The sequence below is a fragment of the Lissotriton vulgaris genome, chromosome 7 (genome assembly GCF_964263255.1).
Source record: "Lissotriton vulgaris chromosome 7, aLisVul1.2, whole genome shotgun sequence".
Taxonomy (NCBI): Eukaryota; Metazoa; Chordata; class Amphibia; order Caudata; family Salamandridae; genus Lissotriton; species Lissotriton vulgaris.
This window is the reverse complement of record NC_141695.1, coordinates 897,807,308-897,820,220: the sequence shown is the minus strand read 5'-3', so window position 1 is coordinate 897,820,220 and position 12,913 is coordinate 897,807,308.

Genomic DNA, 12,913 nt, shown 5'->3' with positions numbered 1-12,913 from the left:
AATATTAAAAAACGTTTTCTGCTCATTACTGTACATATTTTGCTCTTAAAGCTCATTCTTTCAACAGGTCTCTCCATCTCGAAAAACTCCATTCTCTAACCGCGCTGTTCGCGGCGGTAGGGTGTTCCGTGCTAGGGAATGCGTCTGTCAGTCCAGGGAACGCCCTTAGACCAACCAGAACCGTCGACCTAATGTCTTCGGCTTGCACTCCAAAGACTTTGCACCGCGACCTTACAGCTGAACCCAGATGGCGGTTCGAAAAACAAAAATCGATCAAAACAGTTTCTCAGAGGAGAGCTTAACTTTAAAAATCAGCAAAGAAAGAATTTATTCTTTTATTTGTCCCACGACTCTTGGTCGCAAATTATACCGCTCTTTGCCAGGCAATGTCTGTTCTCGAAACAAAAGCTCAGGTTCAGAAGTATCCAGTCGAACTGAGGGTGGCACAGCTTCTTGCAGAAGATCGTCGCTTTCACGCGCAGAGTTTGTCCCAATTAAACGTGCATCGCTAAAAGGCAGAAAACGAGGCACGGTTTCAGTTTCAGAGTCAGAAATACCATTCTGGACCCACCGGTTGTACGGCAGAGGCAAAGGGGCCCTCTTACAATGTACGCCGTGGATCCAGTTCTTTTTACCACGCACTCGCACTGCTGATCGTGTGGATAACAACACCAAATAGTGTCCAATCCAGCGGGGCTGCTCGTTCTTGGTCCGCTGGAAGTTCTTTATTAGGATCCACGAGCCAGGTTCGATAGCATGTCCTGGGTCTTCAGATGCTTGTGGCAAAGTATCATGAACCTGTTGATGCAAAACACGCAATTTAGCCGTCAATTCATAAAGGTAATCAAGCAACACAGGGTGCTCTATCTCGCTGAATTTGGTCAGCCGCGGCACTCCCCATATATTCGCCGGGCGACCAAAAACAACCTCATACGGACTAAGTCCGATTCGTGAATGCACAGTCATTCTTGTGGACAGAAGTGCTAACGGCAAGGCATCAGGCCATTGTTGACCAGAGCTCGCCTGAATCTTGGCTAGTTTTAGCTTAAGGGTGCCATTATAGCATTCTACCAAACCAGCTGATTGGGGGTGATTTGCAGCGTGGAATTTTTGGCGGATTCCTAACCCATCACACACTCTCTTCATCACTTGACCCACAAATTCACTCCCATTGTCACTCCAGACCATTCTCGGTAATCCATACCTAGGGAAAAATTCCTTAATAAGGGCTTTAGCTGTGGACAAGGCAGTATTATCTTTCAAAGGGTATGCTTCCACCCATCTTGAAAAAGAGCAAACAACCACGAGCACGTACTTTAAGTTGTTGCACCTCTCCATGTGGATGAAATCTAGCTGTAAAGCCTCGAACGGATACATCGGAGGAGCAAAATGACCAGCTGGAGTTGGAGTTCCCTTACCAGGATTATACATCAGACAAACCATACAATTCTTAACCAAGTTCTCTGCACAGTTAGGGATTCCTGCATTCTGCCATACTGGAGCTAACAACTTGCAAATCCCTTTCACACTGATATGAGCCATTCCATGAGCCATCGTAACCACTGGAAGTACATATGCATCGGGTAACAACCATCGCTGATGTCTGACAACTAAATCCAACAACCATTCAAATCCAATTTACCCTTACTTTCTCTCCATTCATTCAACTCTTTCTCTGTAGCTTCAGCTTGGATGGACTTCACACTCTCAATCGTATCTTCACACAAAATTCTATCCAGAGCCCATCTCGCCGGACCCGCAACATACATTCGACTCATCACATCTCTCGCAGTTTCTTTCGCGACTTCGTCTGCAAAAGCATTACCACGACCAACATCATCAGTAATTTTCTTATGCGCACTGCATTTCACAATCGCAACTTGCAACGGCAAAGTAAGCGACTCAAGAAGTTCATTCACCAACTGACCATGCTGAATCTTAGTTCCATGCGAAGTCAGGAACCCACACTCTTTCCACAAACGTCCAAAACTATGAGCCACACCAAACGCATACTGGCTATCAGTATACACAGTCACTCGTTTCCCATTCGACAACACACACGCTCTTGTCAATGCAATCAACTTTGCTGCTTGTGCTGAATTATGTGGGATACGTACAGCTTCAACAATCGTATGCAAAGTCGTAACAGCATATGCCGCAGTCGTATCACCATTCGGAAGCTTAAAGCACGAACCATCCACCCATAAGGTACCATCACACTCTGCAAGCGGAGTATCCCTAAGGTCTATTCTCCCTTTCGTTTCTTCCTCTGTCCTAAGGAAGCAATCATGCTGTTCAACAACATCTGTCTCAACTGAAATCGGCAACAACGTAGCTGGATTCAACGTGTTGCATCTCTTTATATGCACATGACTCGCTAAGAGTGTCAATTCGTAACCTGACAACCGAGCACTAGTTAAGTGCTGTGTCTTGGTGCGATTTAACAAGGTATCCACTGCATGTGGAACCATCACAATCAATGTATTATCCATCACCAAGCCAGCAGATTGTTGAATAGAAACAGCCGCTGCTGCTGTAGCGCTCAAACAACTCGGCAACGCTCTAGCTACAGGATCCAAAGTCGACGAAAAATAAGCACATGGACGTTGCTTATCGCCGAACTGCTGTGTCAAAACTGACAATGCACATCCCTCTCTCTCGTGGACATAGAGTGTAAAAGGCTTACTGTAGTCGGGAGTACCCAACACAGGAGCCAAACACAACACATCACGCAATTCAGAAAAACTCTTCTGACATTCTTTAGACCAAGGAATAGGATTTGGAGTATCCTTAACAGTAAGAGCTATCAAAGGTTTCGCAAGCAAAGAAAAATTAGGGATCCACTGTCTACAGTACGATGTAATACCCAGAAAAGCACACACGTCTCTCTGTGTCGTTGGCACACTAATTCTCGCAATAGCTTGAATTCTTTCTGGGGTCAATCTTCTTCCCTCCTTCGATAAGAGATGACCTAAGTAGGTCACTTCTTGTCGACAATACTGCAACTTCGAAAGAGACACCTTATGATGGAAAGCAGACAAATGACGCAACAACGACAAAGTAGCCTCTTTACAAATCTCCTCATTATCAGCATCAACTAATAAATCGTCGACGTACTGGATAAGAGCAGCACCATCAGGTAAGACAATCGTATCAAGCTGTGTTTTCAAAGCCTGACTGTAGATCGATGGACTCTCACAATAGCCTTGAGGAGCGCGCTTGAACCGGAAACTTCGGCCTCCTAAAGAGAAACCAAAAATATCTCTACTTTCCTCGGCAATCGGGATGCTGAAGAAAGCATTCTTCAAATCAATCACCGAAAACCAAGTAGCAGAAGCTGGAATCAAAGTCAGTAAAGCAGTGATATCTGGCACAACTGGGAATTGTGGAACTACAATCTTATTCACCTCGCGGAGATCGATCACAAACCTGTACACAGGCGGCTGAGAAGAATCAGTACGTTTCAAAACAGGCAAAACCGGACTATTGCACACATTACCTCTCGTTTCTTCAATCACACCTTCCTCAATCAGATCATAGATGATCGCTAAAAGTGCTCTTTCACCATCACTGGAAATCCGATATTGGAATCTCCAGGAGACCCACATCATTAGGACCAGTAGCCCAAAGAGAATCAGGAAGAGAAGGCAATTCTACTGGAAGTCGATCTTTAGATAAATACATCGGAGAGATCACTCTCTTACCTAATGTAAGCTGTACTCCTGAAGGAGAACAATGTAGCGTTGCATACAATCTTTTCAACAAATCCAATCCCAACAAGTTCTCACCACAACCTGTCGTCAGAATAAGGGGTGCTTCAAATTCACAAGGTGCAACAGAAAGAGACAAAGGACTAGAAATCGGATTACTAACCGGGGCGCCAGAAAAACCTACTGAAACATTCATCAAGCGAGACAAAGGTGCGCCAGGGAGTTTAGAGTGCATAATAGAACTCTTCGCAGCACCAGTATCCAACAGAAAAGGCTCTGACACACCTGATGTAATCACTTCAACATAAGGTCCACTCTGATCTACTGGAATTGAAACAACTCCCTCTCTTTGTCTATGGCTGTCCTAGCAATCATTACCATCCATATTCTCAACTTCAACATAGTAATCGTCCGCATAGTACTGAGCCGTCCTACCAGACGCACCATTCTGCTGATCAAAGCTATTCATTGAATTCTGTGGAGGCAAGGGACGCGCATTCCGAGGAAACACACCACGTCCTCTACCACTAGGAGCTTGCTGAACACCTCGACCTCTCACACCAGAAACACCATTCGTACGTTGTAACAGAACCGGAAAACTATTCTTGAAAAGACCCTCTTCCTTACAATACGCACACTGATTAGGGCCTACAGGAAAACGCGGCTGAGAAGACTCGAACCTTTGCGAGTTTCCCTGATATTGCTGAGGTTGCTGATAATCACGCTGATTATTACGAGGCGGATACGCTTGCTGCAAAAGAACCTTCGTCTTTAACTCTTTAGTCTTCTTGTCAGCTCTATCCTTCTCATCCTTATCCCTATTTTCATAGTACTGTGCAGTAGCCAAAATCTGTGCTGATGAAGAAACGGCCCAAGAACTCTCAGAATCCTTCAATTTGGTGCACAAATCTGGAAGCAAATTATGTACAAACTTATCAACAAACAACCGTTGACCACCTTCCGTGTCATGTCCTGACCACTATGGTCGATAAACGTCTCTTCAAACCTAGTGAAGAAATCAGACACACTTTCGTCTTTCTTCTGCTTACATGCAGACAATTTGTCCCAATTTACACGCATAGCAGGCATCAAAGTTTTCATATAATTAATAATCCTACCAGGAAGTTCTGCAACTAAAGGCTCAGGTTTAGCACCACCAACTTGTCGGCCATCTGTGGCACCAATATTATTCCATGTATCACCTAACTCTTGCGCATGATCCGTATGACGAATCAATCCCCATAAAGGCTGAGGAACTACATTTCCAAACAACATGTCTATATCAGCTAAATTCATAACGCATGAATCTGCAGTCTGTGATAATTCCTTATAGTACCCCGCAGGATTTTTACGGGGGTCAGGTAAAGTCTGCTTAAGAGTCAAAACTTCAGCTCGCTTCCACGGAACATGTACCCAAACACGCTGAAAATGAGCATCCACAGCAGCAATACCAGCATTAGCATCAGCCTGAACTGCCTCTTTCCACACCGGAGGAACCTCTCTCATTGGATATTGTCGCACCTTTCTCCTAACAGAAGAATCAGGCTCAAACAACGGCTGAGAAGGAGATGCATTTCTAAACGACAGCAATGTCGCAACTGCTTTCTCGACATCAAGACCCACAATCGTACCTTTCGCAAACTCGGACTGTACACGGAACAACTCAGAAGGAGTCTGTCCAAAATCACCATCTTCCCATTCTTCACGAAGGAAAGTACACATCGTAGCAAAAAAATACCTCTACTTTGGTGCTTCCCATTGGTGGAAGAGATCCATAACAGACTCTAAATCATATCTCGAAGAATTAGTAACCCATTTATGCGGTAAATGATCCAATACTTCCCGCTCTTCGGGACCAGACATTTGTCTCCGCAACTGTCTACGCGCTGAAACAGGGGTCATACTTAATGACCCAAAGAAAGGAGACAAAAGACCAGTAACAGTATCGGTCATTCTCTGTCGAACAGAAGGAGAAGTTAACAAGACAACAGGAGACAAAGCAGACTGAGAGGAAACCAACGTAGGAACAGTAACAGAAGAAGTAGCAAGTACAGGAGACAAAGTCGTAGGAATTGGAGGCGGAGTAGGTAGCGAAGTCGGCGGCCCTTGAGAAGGCTGCGCCAAAGGAATAGGAGCCAACTGAAGAGGAGCTGGCGGTTGTAGGACAACAAGAGGCAAAGCAACCGGAAGTTGCGCAACCAAAGGTTGCGGAGGTGCTGTAGCACTCTGCACATAAGGGGGTGGCGAACTCAACAAATGTGACATCAAAGGATCTTTCTCAAGGTCCTTCGTTGCACCTTGCTGATGAGGTGGCAAAGCTGGATAACACTTATCAATCGCCATTTTACGTTGCCTGTGCAACTGCTCACTCGCTTATTCTTCTTCATTATCTTTAAACTATATAGCAGCTTGCATTATTGAGATACCTTTCTCTCTTTTATTTCTCTTCGCTAATTTAATTTCTTTCTGTTTGGCTTCCTTTCGCCAGAGGCGGAAAGAGTCAAACATTGCCGGCTGGGCTTTCTTCTTGAACAGTTTAACTTCCAGAATATCTAAAATCTCTGTGTCATAGCTACCATGTTGGGGCCATTTTAAAACACCATCCTTCCTAGTGTAGCAAACCCACACTTCATTATACGTGATGGGGCCCACACCATGTTTTAAATAGAGATCATAGGTCGGAGTTCCAATCGGAGGCACCGGACACGAGTCCTCCAATCGGGAATCCCTATTACAACCACAACTAAATATCTTTCCAAGTCTGCTAAGACCAGGCATCTTCCCTCACTAGTCTAGCTTCAAACTTCAAGGGAATATCAAATACGATAGCCTCGCGAATACACGAGTCCCTCGGCTTTGGAGCTTGCAAGTCCCAAATCAAAGATCCCAAAGGATACCCAAAAACAAAGGACTGGGAGACGCTCCACTCATACTTAACTGAAGTATCGATGACGTCGCCAGAAAACCCGTCTATCGTCTCGCCATACAAATCATCAAAAAGGCTCCAAGACAGTCAGGGCAGCAGTCCTTCGTAGCCGTCGTAAAGCGGGGAACCTCGCAGCAAAGACTTTCGGACCACGACAACATACAGGGGTCGATGAAGTGGTAGGCCTTCCTCCAGAATTTTCACACAAAGCTCCTCACGATCTTCAGGCTTGGACCGGCACCACTGAAGTCGCCCCACGTTGGAAGCGCCAACTGAAGAACCGGGATTTAAACCCAGCGGCGCCAGGGGCACGCCCAAAGTCTTCGGGTTCACCTGTCTTAGAATACAGAGACACGGGATACTTCTTGGTGGCATCAAAGATCAAATTTATTAGCTGCAGCCAGTAACAGAGGTCCTAGAAGTACAACAAGGTGTATGTTCTCAGAAGACTGCTCAACTTTACAAAGCAAGCCATCCCTTTTAATACAAAAAATTTTGCTTCAGGCAAGCATTCCTTATTTACAGTTTGACCACTCGCATGTTTCCACGACAAAAGCATTGCATGATGATAAACCCATTTTTTCAGTTTGTCCAGCCCATAATTAATCATTAAACAAACCCAAGATAAACATTCTTCTTTAGACAAGCCGGACAAACCCATAATAAAAAGGACCACAACCCACATCATAAATAGAGCATAAAGAAGGAAACAGAAACAGATAGAAGTAGGATAAGGCATGTTTGTGTGTGGTAAAACTTTACGATGTCCTGTGCTCTGATCCTTAATCTTGATCAGCTAAAGGGCACGAACTGGTTTGGCAAGGTCAGCTTCAGGCAACAGGGTCAGTTCACTCAGGTCAAACAGAAGTCAGCACAAACTCAAGCTAAGGTGTATGTGTCCAAAAGACTCGTTTGGCCACAGTCATCAGCCTATGTGAGGGCAACCGCAAAATGGCTGCCATGCACAAAATGGAACCCGAGGGTGCAGAACGAAATCTTCAAATACACAGGGAATCCATCGGTGTAACATGACGAAAACATACTTGCTGAACTCACTGTTTACGGTTCGCTGTTACCAAATTCGTAACAGAACTAGACCTTTATGACCCAGGTTCATAATCACGGAACCTCAACGCGCGGGCGCAGAGACGACAGTGGTGAGGCCCAGATCTGCGGCCTGTGCAGTCTGCTTTGGTGGCTTAGAGAGAGCCCAGGACTCGGAGGACACCCCTGCGCCGAGACAGGGAACTGAAGCGGAGGACAGCACTGGTGAAGAGATGGGCTGGAGTCCTCTCCAAAAAAACCCTGAGTCTCAAAGAGGAGGCGCTGCGGCCCAGGCCCTGTGACACCCAAAAGCAGAGGACTACTGAGAGCTGCGGGCACAACCTGCCTGATACTCCGTCTGACGCCCCAGGTGAGGAGCGAAGCCCCGGGGTGGAAGGAGGGCCTCTGAAGGCATTGCGGCGCCCCACCCTGCGGAGAGCGCAACCTGGCACTGCAACTGCGACCTGCGGCAGCCATTTGTGGCACGGGAGGCCGGCTGTAAGCTGTCTGCTGGAGTGGAGCTGTGAGGAGACGCACCTGGGGACCCAGGGGGTAGCTGCCTCTCCTGCAGACTACGGTCACTGTGCCAGCAAGCTTGGAGGAAGTCTGGGCGTAGCTCCTGTTCTGGCCCGCTGCAGTGGTGCGGCCTCGGGAGGTGGAGTGAACAGGTGATCCCCGCAGCTGGTGACATAGCGGAGCCTATGGGGACTGTTGCGGATGTTGGATGGTGTGGCGCAGCCTGGGGAGAGGCCCGATTGGCGATTGAGGATGACCTCGTTCAACATCCTGCAGGGTGCGCTAGATGAGGCCCCCCTCCCGGTGGGACAGTGACTGTGGCGCCGCATCGCACTTGTTGGGATAAATAAGAAACAGCTTGCGGGTGCACGGGTACAGCGCTCTTGGTGGGTCGGCAGCGCCCGGTGGCATTGAGGCAGCCTCAATCGGCGCAGCCTGCGTGACGGTGGCCTGCCACTTTACGCCTCGGGCGCCATTTTGGAGGCGGTGACATTTTGGGCACGACTGCAGAAGAAGTGACATACCCCTTACGTGAGAACTACACTGCACAGTGAGGAGGCCTTGTGCAGCCAGAGGCGGCTTGAGTGCGCTGTGTCCATCCTCTTGTGTCACTGAAAAGCCCCATAGGTGGTGGGCGACAGGTAGAGCTGAGCGGTGTTGTGGGAAGGGGCGAAAGCAGCGGGGTGGCACCTGGTGAAGAGCGTGGAGAAATGCCCCTGGGCCAAAAGTGGTGCACAAACTATTAACTAGGCCGACCCCGGGTTTGGTAGCTCCTTGCCCCTCACAAGAGGCCTAGGCTCAGGCGACCAGTGGTTGATCATGCTCACCCGAGCCAACGACCGTCTACGGATGCCAACGGCGCAACAATTAGTGATGGGCCGGCTGAGGGACAAACCCAAAATTGGACAGCAAAAGACCGTCAGTCTTGATTCCCCCCCGGGACGGCAGAGTGGAAGCATGGAGCCGCAGGATATGATCAACCGAGTTCACGCACTTAAGGATTGCACTGAGGATGCAGAAGGGCGCTCTCATTGCAACAATGTCCGTGTGGTAGGCCTTCCGGAGGGCAACGAGGGCAGGAACACGGAACAATATGTTGAGAACTGGTTGCGTTACCTCCTGCCTCGAGGGGTGCTGTTGCCACAATTTGTGGTGGAGAGGGCACACAGAGTCCCGGTGCAGAAGCCCAAACTGGGCGCTCGACCTCGTCCCTTCCTCTTCAAGCTCCTTAACTTTCGGGACCGTGACGTGGTGCTCCGTGAAACCAGAAAGCTAGGCGACATCAGTGTGGGAAGTGGTCTGGTCCTGTTCTTCCCGGACTGCACAACAGCGGTTCAGAGACGGAGGAGCACCTATATGGCGGTGAAGCGTCAACTGTGGGAGTTGGAGTTGCCATACTCTCTGTTAATCCCATCACGGCTCAGAGTGATCTCAAAGGAGGGTGCCCACTTTTTCGACACCCCGTCGGACCTTTGGGACTGGCTGGAGGAGACGGGGCAGTGGAAAGGAACAAGGCCCACAGGCCCGGACGACGGTGGCGGGCAGGAGAAGAGGTCGCGGAGACGCAGGCGCAGGGGGACTCTCCGAGAAATGGAGCTGGGTCCAGTTGCGCCCAACCCGGAGAAGATTAGACTGGAATGGCAGGAAGTTCTTGAGGCGGTGACGACCCTTGGAACAGTGAACAATAATAACCGTGTGGAGTAGCGTGCCCACGGTGACCCGGAAACCAGTGGTTCATCATCCCCATCCACCGTATTCTCTGAAGATTCAAACATGCCAGTATTGACACCCCAGATGGCCGACCAGATCATGTGACTGAGCGGTGATATGCTTCTTTCCTCCATGGCCCACACAATTGTGCACTGTATGTTGTATCTCTTCAGTATGTCCGCGCATATAATGTTGAAATGTGTTATTCGTAAGAAGCGCTTCTGTCACACAATGTAATGCATGTGGATGTCCGAGAAATGCCTCACTGGTATGGGGGCAGGATGTGCCGCGCAGCTGTTGCATTGTTTCGTAGTCTCCCACAGCTGTGGTCCGCACTGAACCTGCAAGGTTACCCATTCTGTGACACAATGTACACCTCTTGCGAGCACGAAAGGCTTGAGACAGGGGCACAGCGCAGACTGTTTGCGGACACTACACACACCCCACCGGTTCCCATACTGGACTAGCACTTCAGTACAAGTGGTTTAGCTTGAGTTTTGGACGTATGCCCTTTCGGGGATTTGCCCCACCAGTTGCATTGTTTTTTGTTGTTGTTATGTTTACGTTGTGACACATGGATACGCTCCCCCTGGTTTGTGCCTCCGGACCCCTGGGAAAACGCCTTCACCCTGCGCTGCGCTAACTTCCCCAGAGACATGAAACACACAAACATCATGACTCGGAATATACATGGTATGCACACACCGTCAAAACGTTACTCTATCTTCTCCTACTTGCAGCGCCATGAGGTAGGGGTTGCCCTTCTACAGGAGACCTGAGGTTCCGTGACGATTTGAACCCGTGTTTTTCAATATTGTCGGAAATACATAATATTGGTATCAGCGAACCGCAAATGATCCATTTAGCATATCCTGGTGTTTTCGCTATGCTACGAGCAAGAGAACTCCTGTTATGAACACATTTCTGATCTACCCACGGCATCCATCTTAGATCATGGCAGCCATTTTGTGTTTCTTGCCCTCACATACGCAATAACCTCTGATCACTTCATTTCGATTAAGGACACGTAGCCTTAGCCGGAGATTCACCTCTTTCATGACACGTGCACCTTAAACCAGATCATGCTGTAGCTGCATGACTCGGCAAAGGCTGCCTCCTCTGCCCGAGGCCAGTCCTGCTAAACTGGTCTCTGCGTCCATTGTCCCGATCATGATTAGGCGGCCGAAGCCGGTAGCCTTGCCCATTTACAACCCACAAACATCCCTTATCCCGCTTTTCTATCTTCCACACCTGGCTCCGTTCCTTTCTTTCTGAATCTTTATTAGGGGGAGGTAACGAAATTTACGATGAGGCGGTCCGGCTCTTGAATGCAATATTGACAAGGGATTGTGATGAACTAGTGGGAACCCCTCTTCGTAGATGTTTGGTATCAGATTTTATCGACGGTTCCTGTGTAACGCCAAATATTTATTGTTTAGGACACAAAGGTTTTGGGAATGTACCAACATGTGAAGAATTCGCCTGAAGGCCAAAATTTAGTATTTAAGGAGCAACCCTCTTTGTACAATTTGAACAGGCTCCTAGACACTGCCCATGCGTAGTTTCTGTGACTTCTGTGTCCCTGCAGTAATAAACCTTTGGTCCTTGACGCCACCATCGAGAAGCCCGTGTTTCTGTTCATTTGCGCACCAAGGCAGGTGGAACTCCGGGGTCTTTGGGTGTTGTTCCCTGACACCTCTGGACGGAACCAAAAAGTCCAGAACTCCAATTGGCGCCCAATGTGGGGCGACGTCATTCGGTACCGGTCCAAAAGCCTGAAGAGTTCGAGAAGCTTCGTGTGAAGATTCCTGAGGGAGGCGCCCCACTTCATCGATCCCGGCATATCGCAAAAGTGGCCCGAAGTTCTCTTCCACGAGGGTTCCCGTGCAGGACGGCTGCAGTGGGCCGTTGCCTTGACCGTCGCCCTGTCTTGGACCCGAGGTGCAGTCCTTAGTACGGCGAAACGTGACGGGTTTCTCCTTGGTGACGTCTTCAGTGCCTCAGTTAAGTATTTAGTGGTTGCTAGCTAGTTGGTTACTTTGTGAGGGTTGTTAAAATCCTTTTTGGTTCTTGGTTTGGTTTAGTTTCGTAAGATTATCACTGATTGTTCTGGTTACGATAATCTATTTGGTTTAGTTTGGGTGTCGATACATCAGTTCGTTTTGGTAGGCCTAAGTTCTTGGTTCAGGTGCACATATCTGTTTCTTGTTTTGTTTGTTTTGTGTTCTGGACTGAAAAATGGTAAGTCGGAGAAACTGTATGTTGTCTTGTTTCGGTTGTAACAGTGACTCACGATTGGAGGACTCATGTCTGGTTCCTCCGATTGGGACTCCCCTATATGACTTGTACTGTAAACATGGTGTGGGTCCTATATCTTATAATGAGGTGTGGGTCCGCTACACTGAGAAAGATGGTGTCCTTAGTTGGCCACTGCATGGTAGTTTTGAACCCGAAATTCTTGACAATTTAGAAGCGAAATTGTTTAGGAAGAAAGCCCGGCCGGCAATGTTTGATTCTTTCCGTTACTGGCGAAAAGAATCCAAACAGAGAGAAATGAAAAGGTTAAAGAAAGAACAGAAAGAGAAAGAAGAGTTGACTCTAGAGCAAGCAACTAAACGGTTGCAAGATAACGAGTGTGAGAAGGCCATAGAGGTGGCCATTAGAGAGCATAGTTTAGCGATCGACAAGTGCTATCCTGCCTTGCCATCGAAAACAGCTAAGATACTAGAGGATTCTGAAAACGATCCTCTGCTGTCTTATCTGTTACGGTCACCTCCACCGTATGCACAAGGTGCTACGGCTCCACCTTTACCGAATGTTCAAATACCGGTTGCTGGACAACCTGGTATTCCTGCTCCTGCCCCTCAGAATCAAGCTCCTGTACCTCCTGTGGTTAATGTGAATGTTCCTACGGCTCCTCCTCTTCCTGGGTTGCCGACTTCTATACCTGTATCTGTCTCGCTTACACCTACTATTCCACAAACTATTTTTCTCGATACTCCTACTG